This window comes from Trichoplusia ni, chromosome 22 (genome assembly GCF_003590095.1).
Source record: "Trichoplusia ni isolate ovarian cell line Hi5 chromosome 22, tn1, whole genome shotgun sequence".
NCBI lineage: Eukaryota > Metazoa > Arthropoda > Insecta > Lepidoptera > Noctuidae > Trichoplusia > Trichoplusia ni.
The window spans coordinates 313,204-326,941 of record NC_039499.1 but is presented as its reverse complement, the minus strand read 5'-3'; the positions used below and the strand labels follow the sequence as shown (position 1 = coordinate 326,941).

The 13,738-nt window shown below is 34.1% G+C and overlaps 1 non-coding gene across 1 annotated transcript; it reads left to right on the top strand.

The window, feature by feature from the left end:
- The first annotated feature begins 9,180 nt into the window (after positions 1–9,180).
- On the top strand, positions 9,181–9,320 carry LOC113504689. The gene has a single exon (XR_003401587.1). It is a non-coding gene; the product is annotated as a U4 spliceosomal RNA (small nuclear RNA).
- The last annotated feature ends 4,418 nt before the right edge of the window (positions 9,321–13,738 follow it).

Genomic DNA, 13,738 nt, shown 5'->3' with positions numbered 1-13,738 from the left:
ATATGGCCCTTTGACATATTGTCTATACAAAACCTGACAAAATGTCAAACATATTCGTCAGATGAAAGTTATCTTCTGGAGTTTTATCTGGCGATCGAAAACTCAGACCTAAAAGCAACACAAGAATTCTTATGTCTATTGGATGGATAACTAATATTTTATTACATAGTTATCGGTGTAAATACATCTGAAATGTGAGTCAAAACAGAAATTCAAGAAGCACGTCTCTCAGATGCAACTTCCAAGATAATGTTAGTAAAATGTAGAGATCTCAGTACATTGAACATGTTCCTAGCAACGATATAAATATTTAATCTATGTAAAACGTCTTCTAACTTTCTTTGTGTGTAAGGAATAGCTAAAAGAATGTTTCTTCATTTTTCAATGCATTAAAGTAATGAAGTTAGGGAAATAGTGTTTGAAGTCCCATTAGTAGGAATTAAAACTGGAAGGGTAATATAAAAATGTATTGTTATAATTTTATGCTATTCTGAAAAATCTATTGCTGTTTTGAGTTTTTATGATAAGTAGGTGGGTGGCGCCTACCTACTCAGTTTCTAGAAATGGAAAAGTATAATTAGATCAAATAATACACTCATATTTCTATGTTAGTTTAACCTTTGCTTTAAATCATGCAAATGTTATGTTCTTTATATTAGGATAAGTTGTGAAAACATCTCATATTCTATACCCACCCAGATACCTGCTGCCTCATCAAATGTTTTCCCAGAATTCCTCAATACTTTGATAACAGCTTTATATTAAAATTCTTTTGAAGGTTTTATTTAGGTATTTCATTATAATCGAATAAATAAAAATACCTTAATAGTTACACTTTAATATTTGAATATGGTTTGTTTTATTCACCTTTGTACATGTACTACTATTAAACATTTTCACCAAAATATGTATAAGATATTTTATGACAGAAAATAAATTGTGGCCAGATGTTGCGAAAGGTAGACAGGTTTGGTAGGAAATAGGGGACGCCTTTGTCAGGCAGTGGGAATTCATACAGGCTCTATAAAAGAAGAAAATATTTCATTGATTTCGAAGCTTCAAAAAGCATTGTCTAACAAAGTAAGAGCTATATTAGGTTTTATTTAGTACAGTTAGTATATTGAAAACGTAGGCTTTAGTTTTAGCGTGTCAGATGTCTCTTTGAAGACTAGGTACCGGTCTACATAAGCTTTTACTCGTGTGCCGTCAAAATGTATTTTATTATATTCATATTATATCATTCAGCCACGCACCATTTTGTACGTGAGTTAACCCCCCACGTGTGACATGCGCTCGGATTTGGGGACCTTATTAACATTACTTTTGGCTACCGTCTACATCAGCCAGAACAAAAACGTGTAAATTTATTTTCATAATACAAAACAATGCTTCAATTGGCTCGAGACTACTGTTGAGTAACTTCACAAATCCTAGATTTCATCTGAATATTTCCACAACTTTAATTGTCTGAATATACTTCATTGATTTATGGACCTGCCAACAAAGTGTTTCGTTGAACCTTACTTACCACAAAGCGTCCATTTCTCTAAAGGAAATTAAGGAAGTTTTGTTTCCGATAAGTGGCAGTCAATTCAGAAGTTTGTTTATCTCTTAATCAAGACAAATTAAATAACACATGGGCAAAGTAGAAAAGTTAGCGAACTGTGAAAGCGTGAAGAGAACATCGTTTGGTAATTAGCGTTTTCTAAAAATAGATTATGGTTGGAATTGATTGACTCACTGCGCAGGTAATTTCATTTTATAATTAAAAGACTAACACAACGTCTCTTTTTGCAAAAGCAACACTCTACACTCATGAAATATCTTCCCATAGCCAGAATATGACAACGACTTCTGTAATTCGATTACTATAACAATTCAATCAAGTGTAAGAAATTTCATCTTTTATCTTTAATAATGTAAAGTCGCTTAAAAATATAATATGAGATCTCTGCGATAGAATCTACTCACAAGAAATGTTTTAAGAGTGAACCTTACTATTACGATAATGAATCTCTATGACCAATTTACGACCAAGTCAGTCAAGTTTTGAAGTCAGATTACCTAACAGTAATTTCTCTATCTTAAAATCTCAATGAATTCTAACTTTTTTTAAGGAAATTTAGCTAATAGCAGTTCACAAAAGGCTAACACTAACTGCTTTAACACAGTATTTACGAAGCTGGTACTATTCCTGTAAACGTTACGCGGCTTCACAAAAGCCACAGCAAAAGCTTGCACTTTGTACGTTTTTTAATAGAAGCCTTTTTATGTGCTTGGCTGATATGAAAGTATGAACTTCGGTCTCTTTTATACCAAAGTCCAGTACCGTGGTACTATAAAAAGGGAATACACTGACTTTACTTTAAGTTTAGATCTTTTAGAGGTTCTAGTGTATTTTCTTCTGCATTGTCTTTGTTTTTTTTACTCTTTCGACTTTGTCACGAAGGAAACTAGATAGTTGCATAACATAACTTCAATCCACAGCTCAATATTTCAATTGGATTTAAAGTCTTCGACGAAAAGTTTAATCATAGAACAAATACTAATCTCATTTGAAACGAAGAATAAATACCAGAACATTAAATCGAGACAGGCACACGCAGTAGTTGTTAGAAATCGGATTACAAGGATCGCGAGGGACTGATGCCTGAGGGGACACAACTACCAATATAGTTCCGGAATATCACAACATGGACGTAACTTATTATCACACAACAATGTACCGAAATCGAAGGAACACGGTGATATCCTTGTCCCATTGTAACTACGGCTATAAACATAGTATATTTAGGGTAGGATAGTCCGACAGGCAAAAAGAGCTCTGTTGCGCCAGATGAAAGGATATACTAACTTAAAGGGTGAACAGTAATGAAATCTCTCGAACCAATAACGTGTCAGAAAAATCACACGCCACCAATGACATCATAAACAGACCATGAATGTTGGCCATTATTCTCACACCACAGATAATTAATTTCGAAACCCTTTTTAAATGTGTCATTACTTACCTGCATTTGTATTAGATAGCGCGTGGTATTTTCTAGTTAAGGTGGTATTTGCTAGTAATGGTGTTTGTTCCGTGTTGTCTTTTTGTCTAAATTTTTGTAAGTCACGTAAAATCTTGAGGAAATCTTTCCGTTAAACATGCTTCGTTAAGCTTTATCTGTATCTATATCTATACTCTATACTTAATATATAAAGCTGAAGAGTTTGTTTGTTTGAACGCACTAATCTCAGGAACTACTGGTCTAAATTGAAAATTTATTTTTGTGTTGAATAGACCATTCATCGAGGAAGGCTTTAGGCTATAAATTATCACGCTGCGACTAAAAGGAGCGAAGACACAATAGAACATGTGAAAAAAACAGGGCAGGTATAAATCATAACTTATATTTTCTACCCACGGGCACGAAGTCGCGGGCAATAGCTAGTTACAAATATTCATACAATTTCATTAAAGATAATTATTTTATTACTACCTATTTATATAAAAGGAAGAAGAATTTTGCATAAAACAATATCTGTTTAATATTCAGTACTTAAGCAAACAGCCAACAAATAATGAACATCGTTAATAACACCGGTAATTTCAATATGAAAATGCTAAAATATTCGTTGCTGTAAAATTAAACCAGTTACCTTTCAAGCAAGTACCTACGGGCTTAATCAATTTATTATCTTTTGTTGAATTAAAATAAATGATAATTTTATGATTTTATGTTTACAGATATTTGCATAATTATAAGCAGCAGTTAAATTAATATATTTAAACTATAAAGATGTTTAAGGACGTGCGATGCTCATTTATTTACCATCAAAGAAGTTTTAAATTACATTCATTCGCTTATTATCCTACTACTATTATAAAGGCGAAAGTTTGTAAGTATGGATGTATGGATGTTTGTTACTCTTTCAAGTAAAAACTACTGAATGGATTTGAATGAAACTTTACCACAATATAGCTTATACTAATAACAGAATAACACACAGGCTACAATTTTTGAGGTTTCTAATGTGAGGTCGTAAAAAAACAATTTTTTTGCGCTTACATCGCAAACGCTGACTGAATCCTACAAGATAGATAGAAGGCAGATAGATAGATAGAAGGCAGGTATAAATTATAACTTAAATCTTCTAACCACGCGGACGAAGTCGCGGGCAACAGCTAGTGTACTTATAAACCTTTAACACTAAAGTTTTTAATTTACTTATGAGTAATTTTCCTAGTTTACCTGCTTATAAAACTTGAACAAACAATTAACTTCAGCTTGTTAACGCGCGCCCACTTTTAAAAGTGTTATTATAAAACGACTATCTCAGGAATTAATAGTCTTCGAGAAATTATCATAAAAATCATACCTTTTTCACTTTATTTTTAACAATGACTAGATAATTGTTTTTAGTCTTAAACTGTTTTATAAATATCGATTTTCGTTTGAGGTTTTGGAGTTAAGTCGACTAGACATATCTTCAGTAGTTCTATAGTCTGCTGTATTTTTCTACATTTTATCAGACCTATACAGTCACCCTGGGGTCCTACCATAACCACAAACAATAAGTCTGCTATTGAAGAACCGAGACACGACACTTCGTAGGGCGGCATTTCTCTTTCACCATTGAAATAATCTGACTTTTAAATATTCCTCTTTTGTATAAAATAATGCTACAATACCACAAACCAAAATGTAACCAAAGGAGCAAGCAACAAACGACACATCAATTTTGCAATAACAAGAGGGTTAATTTATCGTTTAGCTTAATAACGCTTAATGAATAAGGGTTAATTATTGTACATTTAGTTGTGTGCGCGTAGTAATGTAATGCTTAATTCATTGCTCTCTGTAATTCTATAGGCAAGTCAATTAACATAGACCTGCTAATTGATTAAGTTAAAAGCATTGGTTTTCATTCACCGGGTGTTATTACATTTCCATGGATTTCAATTTTAATAATGTGTAAAAGGCTATTTATAAAAGGTTTTTGGTTATTTATATTTTTTTTTCTGGGTACGTCAATTTCATACCAACAGTGCACCTTAGGTATACTAAGTTACCAATTTTTACCAGATACGTAGTACTAAGATCGAAAGGCTAATTAATTTTTGCTGAATGATATTCTGATTAGCTCAATATATAATACAGGAGCTATCTTCAGTTAAAAAAATACACTAATGTATCGAGATATAAATGTTTATAGTCTCTATGTAGTCCAAAAACCTTAACCTTTCCACTGGTTATTTAATGAGCCCCATAACATGTCCATAGCGGTTACACTTATTAGTTGGCCTGCATCATTACGGATTCCGTTTGCGTTTCTCGCGGCACAGGTAAGTACGCAGCCCACAATCTAGCTTCACAGAGTTGGTAGGTAGATATATAACCTTCTTTCGGACTAACGCACCGAAGTAAACCCACACTAACTATTCATTAGGATCAAGAAGTTTTACTTAACTCCAGTCTTAAACTCGTGGCTAATGTAATATAGCTATTAATAAGAATTTCAAATTGGCCTGACAAGACAATCATACTTAATCGAAATCAAACAATTCAGTAGTGGCATCCTAAAATAACAATCCCTAGAATCCTTAGATCATCCATATTATTTCCAAGAAATACGAAGCTAACACTTTTACACCTAATTGAATTACGGAATCTACGACGGGCTGGCTGAACAACTAAATTAAAGATAACAACATTCTTAGCGAACTCTTAAAGTGAGTGCAGTGAAGTTAGGGCCAAAGTTTACGAAAAATAAGGAAAAAAACTTTCCTAAATTGTGTTTTCGGCGGACAGCATAATTACTAACGCCAAAAGTAATTAAAACGGAAAGCCGTTTACGATTGAGAATTCTCCAAGGTAAGCTCCTTAATTAAATTAAAAAGATGATGCTTCATTACGTAAAGCTAACCTGTTCTGACTAATGAAATGTTTTCAGTGTCTACTTGTATGAAATTATGCGAGTTTTTCATTAAAATGTAAGTAACAGCGGTATTTATTTCTGCAATTAAGTATGTACCGAGCTTTAAAGGTGAATAGTTCAGCTCGCTTTCATTTACGAAGAAATGTTGTAATTATTTGTGTTGCGAAACAGTTTACAGTTCCAACAGGAATTATTGATCATTAACTGTGGCAGTTTGTGATCTAGACGTTCAAACAAAACTGACTCAACTTAAACAGCGTAATCTTTAATTTCATATTTAGGTATAGTAACTTCTTACGTACTTATGGTCAGCTGGTAGTCAGTACTTTAAAATTTCGTTAACGAAATCGTTTCGCTCGTTTAAGCACGATCATGATTTAAACTCTGCACTCAAAATCATGGATCACGAACCGTCCTGTAACCGATGCTATCAAAAACAAATCGAATGATTGGCTCGTTTACATTGCATCAACGAGTAGGTGCGGGTGCCAAAGCTTGCCGGAAATTGAAACCATGACACTGCAGTGCCCACTCACCAACGTTGTACCAGAACCCTGCTCCCGACCTTAATAAAATCTTATGGCTATACTTACGTATTGTATATTGACAAACAAATCCGTGGGTCGCAGATAATGAAACGGAGCGTTGGTATGAACGTAAATAGTCTGTAATATTTGTGCTTAGCGGATATTAGGGAGGTATTTCGATACGCAAACAAAATATTTCTGTGATAAAATGACGAGAAAAGGGATGTTTCATTACTTTACTTGTTTTATTTCGGTCCTTTTTGCTGGGAAATATACTCGGCCCTATATTCTTAGTGTAATAAGAATTAGGTAAACAAAATATAGCTATAGTTTACCGTTGACAAATGTTTGCTACAGCTGTTGCAAAGTTCTCATACAAGTTTGTTAGTCGTGGTTGCGAGGCGTGAAGTTGTCGATTGTCAATTCCGGTGTCGCTGTCGGTTAATAGAATTTTTCTATTACCTTACTTTTAAGACCGGGTTACCGATAAGTTTGAATATTATTTTAACGTTGCCGTTGACAATACGAATCAGTCTCGGAGTGAAAAAGATTTACACAGTTTCGACTACTTATTGTCTTTTAGTGTTTACAGGAACATATTTTATGATCTGGAACACAACGCTTATTCGCGTCGTAGTCTTAAAATCGTCCCTAGTGGTACAATCTTCTCTCTAGCATTAGCATATAAAGAGCGGAACGAAAACTTCCTACCATTTTACTGTTATTGAGATTAAGTTCAACGCTTCTTAACTTAGGCTCGTCCTAAAGGGTGAAAGAAAACTCAACTGTATAAGAAAGCTACAGTAATACATTCTGTTATCTATTTTGTTTGTTGTTTCAGTTTTACATAATTAAGCGATGTGTCTACGAAAGTCTTTTAAAAAGAGTGTTTTGATTAACGTCAAGAATGCAAAATAAGGAAACATGGAGACAGCTATGTCTACCAACAAATACCATGCCTGACTGGCCTTGTTGTAAGTAAATTTACTTTTTGTAATTGATATAAAAATAAAGTGCAACCAAATGTTTTACTGTGTTATAGCTTTTTAAAAGCTCTTACGAGAATTGTTTGTTTCTAGTCAGGTGCTCACTGTTAATACGATTTTGTGGTTAGCACTTAACAGTCAAGCTTGTGGCTTGGTTACAGTTTTCAGATTAGGTTTAAACCATAAACACTAACTTGCCGCGATGTAAACACAGTGTACATAATTCATGTGCATTGGGAAGCGATTTCAGGATTTCCAGCAAAGTACCATTTACTGACTTTGTAATTTTGGTTAGTAGTCAATGAGATCTCTATTAGCTAGATAAATGTTAAGAATTCAGGGGAATTTCACACTAATACCCTTCTAATAGATACTTGTCGGGGTGGAGGACACCTTAATGCCTTATCTATTCTAGAAATGACCTGGGAAAGTTAGAAGACTCGGGTAGTGTGTCTGCGGCCAAGTGTCTATCATCTACTAAATATGTAAAGCTAAGCAGCATTTACGCGTCTCTGTTCCCCTTAATCGATATAACGAAATCGGTCAAGGGCCACTAATGTGATACGGAAACTTGTACATATAGGGTGAATCGTATAGATGTGCGATAAGAAAATAACGTCATTAGCTCTCTGCGTAGGCGAGGCGGCAGTACGAGTTTCGTATGCCGATGTTCGATTATACGATTTGTTGAAACTAAGTAATTGATCCAGAAAGCCGTATATAAATAAACTTATCAGTAACGATTGCCTATTAAGCTTTGCCGAAATCTCATCACACACTCTCCTTCTGATTACATAATTACTCTCAAATAAGCTCCTTTAACACATCCAAATAATAATTCCGAATGTAAGAAATTGTAATATTTGTATCTGAGTCCAAAGGCAGGTTTTCGTGGTATTTATTAAAAAAGTTTTTCTTTTACTACAAAAAGAGAGCTCTCTTTGAACAGGTTTTCGGGAATTACAGCGAAGACGTACCACAGCGTACCGTAGCCGACATGAAAAAGTTTTGTATAGCGTAAGGCAGACTGATGGCATAAACAATAAGTGGTGTGGGTTTATGTCGTTAGCTTATCGAGTAGTATCTTAACGAGCGAGGATCGTTCGCATTCAGCCAACAATAACAACGATAGAAAACGTAATTGTATTCAATATCGTAATGTCTTCAAATTGAACATAAATCAATCAATATTAAATTATTCATAGTGGATAAGGATTATATTATGATTTGGCTGTGTAAGCTTCCGCTTACGTGGATGGATGTGCTCACTGATGCGTGTTGTCCATATTAATTGGCGTTTCGATTAGAACTACAACCTGTCTCGGAGGAATCAAGCATCAAGTATTCAAAAGCCTTGACAGCAAACATCGCTTCTATTAGTAAATAAAAATGTTTTGAGAAACATTGTCCATGACGGGAATTTACTGTTCTTTGTAGAGTCATACTGTCACTGAATTTAACTAAATTGTTATACTTACTTTTTTTTAAATCCATAAAACTTCACAGATGTAACAAAACCTACAGCTACCTACAGTTCTAGCTAAATTGCAGCAGAGTAATGTGGAAACCGGTTTCTTCAAGTAGTAGTGACACGGATTTCATTTTTCGGCCGCGCGGTCGCCCTTTTTACTCTTGTTTAAATTTAGTTCCACAAACGCAACTAGATGGCGTTGGGATCGAATTAAAAGTCGCAATCGTTTTGTTACACGGATTCACCTAGGCAATTCTGTCGACACTTACTTTTTAACTTTGCGCAGAGGCAATATCGTAACCGATGAGGTTAATCCGAGGTGCGATTATTGCTAGTTGAAAACTTTACCAATACCCCGCCGTGTGGACGTGAAATACCGTCCGCGATGGCAATTTTTGAATGGCCGTAAAAGGCCTGAGAATTCTTTGAGAGGTTCTTGTTTGGAGAATTATTCCTAACAAGGTGTGAAGGTGCAAAACCAGATACGCATTTGTGAGGGTCTGTAGGAAATAAGGTAAAATTAGCCGTATTCGGAGCAGGATTTTAATGTTTCCATATTCAATCATTATTATGTTGAATTGAATAACCTTCTTTGTGTTACATATTGAAATGTATCTGTTTTTTGTTGATTTACATTATTTTATTAACAACATAAAACAGCAGCTAACTGTAGAACAACTTTGAGAAATAATTGAGTGGATTATTTAAACGAATCCTTTCGCGACAGTTCACTCCGAAAGTTTTTAACGCTAACTACTAGTTAAGTTAGGCGTTAGTTTTTATTAAGAAACTCGCCAACTAAATTCAAAGCTCAGCCGGATGAAATAAAAGTATAATCCGGTAAATGTTTTTGGTAAACTAGTGGAGAACTTTTATTCAGTTTGAGGAAAACTTGGCCCACTTTTAGACACCCACTTCTGTATGGCCACTTTTATTTATTTTAATAGTTTGTACTCCTCTTTTCTATGTAAAACTATTTCTTTTTCAGTTACGTGATATCTAATTATTTGTTTTGCAGTATTTAGAATTAAAAGTAATTCCCTAAATTGTTATTTCATACGACTCTCACTCCTCACAATATATCAAGTATTTCATCATTATATTCATCATTTTCATAATCATCATTCATTGAAGTGTCTTATTGCTAAGCCACTCAACCAATGTTGATGATCAAGTTGAAAAAGTCAGTTTATTGATGTCTGACCAAGACATCTTTCTCCATTTCCCTATCCCTTCATTTCACTTGTTTTTTATAAGGTTTAAACAGTAACCCATACGCAAACACTTTAAAAAACTTAACTATACTCCAAGAAACCTTAACGCTATCAACGTAATTAAGCTTGCAATGTGGCGCTTGCAAATTATAGTTTACTGAAACAATTGTGAGTGTAGCTTGTTGTTTCGTCAGCTGTGGGTATTCCTCATAGCCACCACTATTTTATTCCATTTCTTGACCTGCCGACGCATCTTAACTCTACATTTATTATTTATAATTAGCCAGTCAGTAGTCAGCCTCTTTCGCGGTTCCCCCAGGTGGCCATGAAATGTGGGGATTGCTGAATACACACTTACATCTAGACAGAGATTGATGATCGTGCTGCGTCCGTTTAATCACGCAACACTCTAAAACAGTGACGGCTCAAATATATTTAAAATGGTATTATGCTTAAATGCTTCGCAAATGGCACTTTGTTTTTGTTGGTGTGAATAACAGTCAGCGCTTCTTCCCAAGCTTACAGTATAGGTATGTATGTAAATAAAGATACATCAAATCGATACGTGTCATCTTTTAATACAGCTAGACATATAGGCTAATGATTAACAAATACTACAACAAATTTATGACCGTAACAACCTTTGCTTAGCCTCCATGTTTATTTTTAGTATTTGTTGCTACAATTGCTACAGCATCTATGAAAAAATTAATACTGTGTGGCTAGAAAGACTCTTCATGATCTATTATTTAACAGAACTTGTCTTAAAACAATGTGGAAAAATCTATCAAGTTTTCATTAAATTAAAAATATATTTGCTCTGAAAAAACCAGAAGCAGAAATTCATTTGAAACCTGGTTCAGCTTTAAAACTGGAAACGGGCATTTGTTTAATTAAAACCGAGTTCTGCGAAAAGTATTTCTGGGTACAAACTCATATTTGTTTGATAAACAAGGAATTTCATCTGATGGCCAAATCGTACGAGTATGTACGAAGAAATTAAAATAAAACACGTAAGAGTGTTCGTAGTTGTAATCGTACATTCTTATTTATAAAAAAAATTGTCAATGCTTAGAATAGGTTTAGGGTAAAGACAATTCAACGCAAATAAATAATTAAAAAAGATGATGATGTTTACATAACCTCTTGTCGGTGTAGGTAAATACAGTGTTGACTCAACGCTTCTTTGAAAACTGACAGTTCACAAATAGAGGAACTCCTCCATAATTTCGCAATCAATCAAATAGAGATTACCTTGTCTCAGAACTATTATCGAGGCTTTATTTCCTCAGATGATCTGATACGATACGAAGACAAGGTATCGCGGTATCGCGGTATCGCGTGACGTAAAGGATCGTTAGTGAAAAACACCGCTTGCCATACCGCTGCCCACAGATTGGTTTTTACTTAAAATTGGATTCAGCTAAATTGAGCAGCAATTAAGTCCGGGTAAATTGCTTAAATGTAATAGCATGTTTAATAACATGCTCCGTGTATTTTAAATTTTAAAGCATGTTTTATAATTATATGGCGTGTCGTTACAACAAGCTGATAGGTGCCTGTATTCAATTATGTTTATGATATTTTTATAGTTTCTTGTAAGATTTGACACTTGGATATAATTTTAATTTTTAAAATAAATATTTAACATTAGATAATATTTCATAATCTGACTGCACTGTTTCGCCACCCGTGTAAACATAAAGACTAGACACAAAACATAATAACTGACCTCGGATCTAATTCAATAATAAAAAAAAGAAAAACAATAAAAATGATGTATTTTATTTTTAAACAATAACGAAACGAGGCTTCGTAGCATCCGCTACACAGCTACGAACGTAGTCGCCGTTGATCGTAGGTAAATAGTTATCGCGTGCCTCGCACTATTACTGCTGCCTAGTCTACGGATAATCATTCTATAATACCAGTTAAATGCCACCCTTGACCCGATAGTGCATTCAAACACCTACATTAAAAAAATATTTGCAATTTGTTGCTACGGCTCAGTTCATAAAGTCTCGTTTATTAAATGCATTACACCAACGTACAGCGCGCAAGGATTCAGCCGAGCTTACGATAAAATATTTTTCCAGCGGATTGCACGCAACACTTTAACGCGATAACGTAAGGGAAACATAATTATATTTATAACATCTGTGACGATTTGCATTGGAAAACATTGTTCATTAATCATTATGTTAGTTTTTTTTCTTTCAGCTAAGTTACAATAAGTATATATTACTTATAAAGGTTGGAAATGAGGTTATTTATAAATAAGCTCATTATTAACAAACATAATTAGAATTAGGTATTAATAGTGAGTGCACAATAATGTTCACATTATATTGTAATTCCTACATACCATTTAAGATAAAATCGAAGTGTATATTTCTAAAATGTATAAATTAACTCAAGTTTTGGGTCATTAAGGTCGGGGCCGAGGGTCAGTCGAAACATCTTCAGGATTATGATTACAAGTTTCAGACATAAGTTCGGGATAAAGGGTCGCCATTTTAGTATTATGTATTAAGTAACCGCATCAAGGTTTGTTTATTGACTTACCATAAGCCGATTTCTAAACTTGGAAATGTCTATTAAGCTCGTCTGAAAACAATGGATTTAGTTATATTTCTGACTCTGAGCGGATCTAAGGAGGCAAAGCGTCACTAAGACCTCCAACGTTCGTTCAAAAGTTTTTGTTTAAGTCTTTTCAGATCCCATCAGGAGTCGTCTAATTGTTTGTCACTTACAAAACAATGGAATTAAAAGTGATCTGTGAATTGTATTGAACGTGGTCCTTTTGAAATGTAATACGTCAAAAAAGTAGTTCTTCAAATCACTGCTCTCCGTCTGGTGATTAAACTCATTTATTCCTTATTAGCTGGAGATCTCGTGTAAGATAGACATTCATCATTGGGTATCCATGGATATCCAAGCTTTCTTCTTTTAAACACTATTTATAACATCTAATCGTTAGTGGAAGTGGCCGTTTATTTGCCGAGAACGTGTCTATTAGCGCTAGAAAACAGCACTTTATAAATGCAGCTGGGGTGGTTAAAAATCTTCTGCGAACACGTTCTTATGTTCTCACGTACTTACATTTCCTTTACGAACACTTAAGAGGTGTGCAAAGATGTATCTTACTCTACTTTTTAATTAAAGAAATGGTTTTAAGCTAAAAATAGGGGGCAATAAATTAATCTAGCTAGCTTAGGATTAATTTTTAGAAAATGTTGTTTTCGACGGTGATTAATCAACTTAAACATGAACATTTTTTTTAATTGGGAGAAATATGTTAAAAATTTGGTTATTGTGTCCTGTTACAAGCAAAGTTGATGGCAATAATTTAAGTTTTTATAGAGACATCTGTTAGTTTTAAAGATATTCGGTATACATACAGCATACCTCAGTTGATTAGATACACCAGAGTCTAACAAGTAATGTCTTTATATTGTGGTTCTACCTAGAACTGAAATAATGAAGAGTCATTCGCACAACTACAAGCAACTTGGATTTCAATTACGATGACATTTAATGTATCAAAAGTTCAATATAAATTGAGAAGCGAGTCGTCAGCAATACAATAGTGTTGACGTGATTAATGGCGTGACCAGG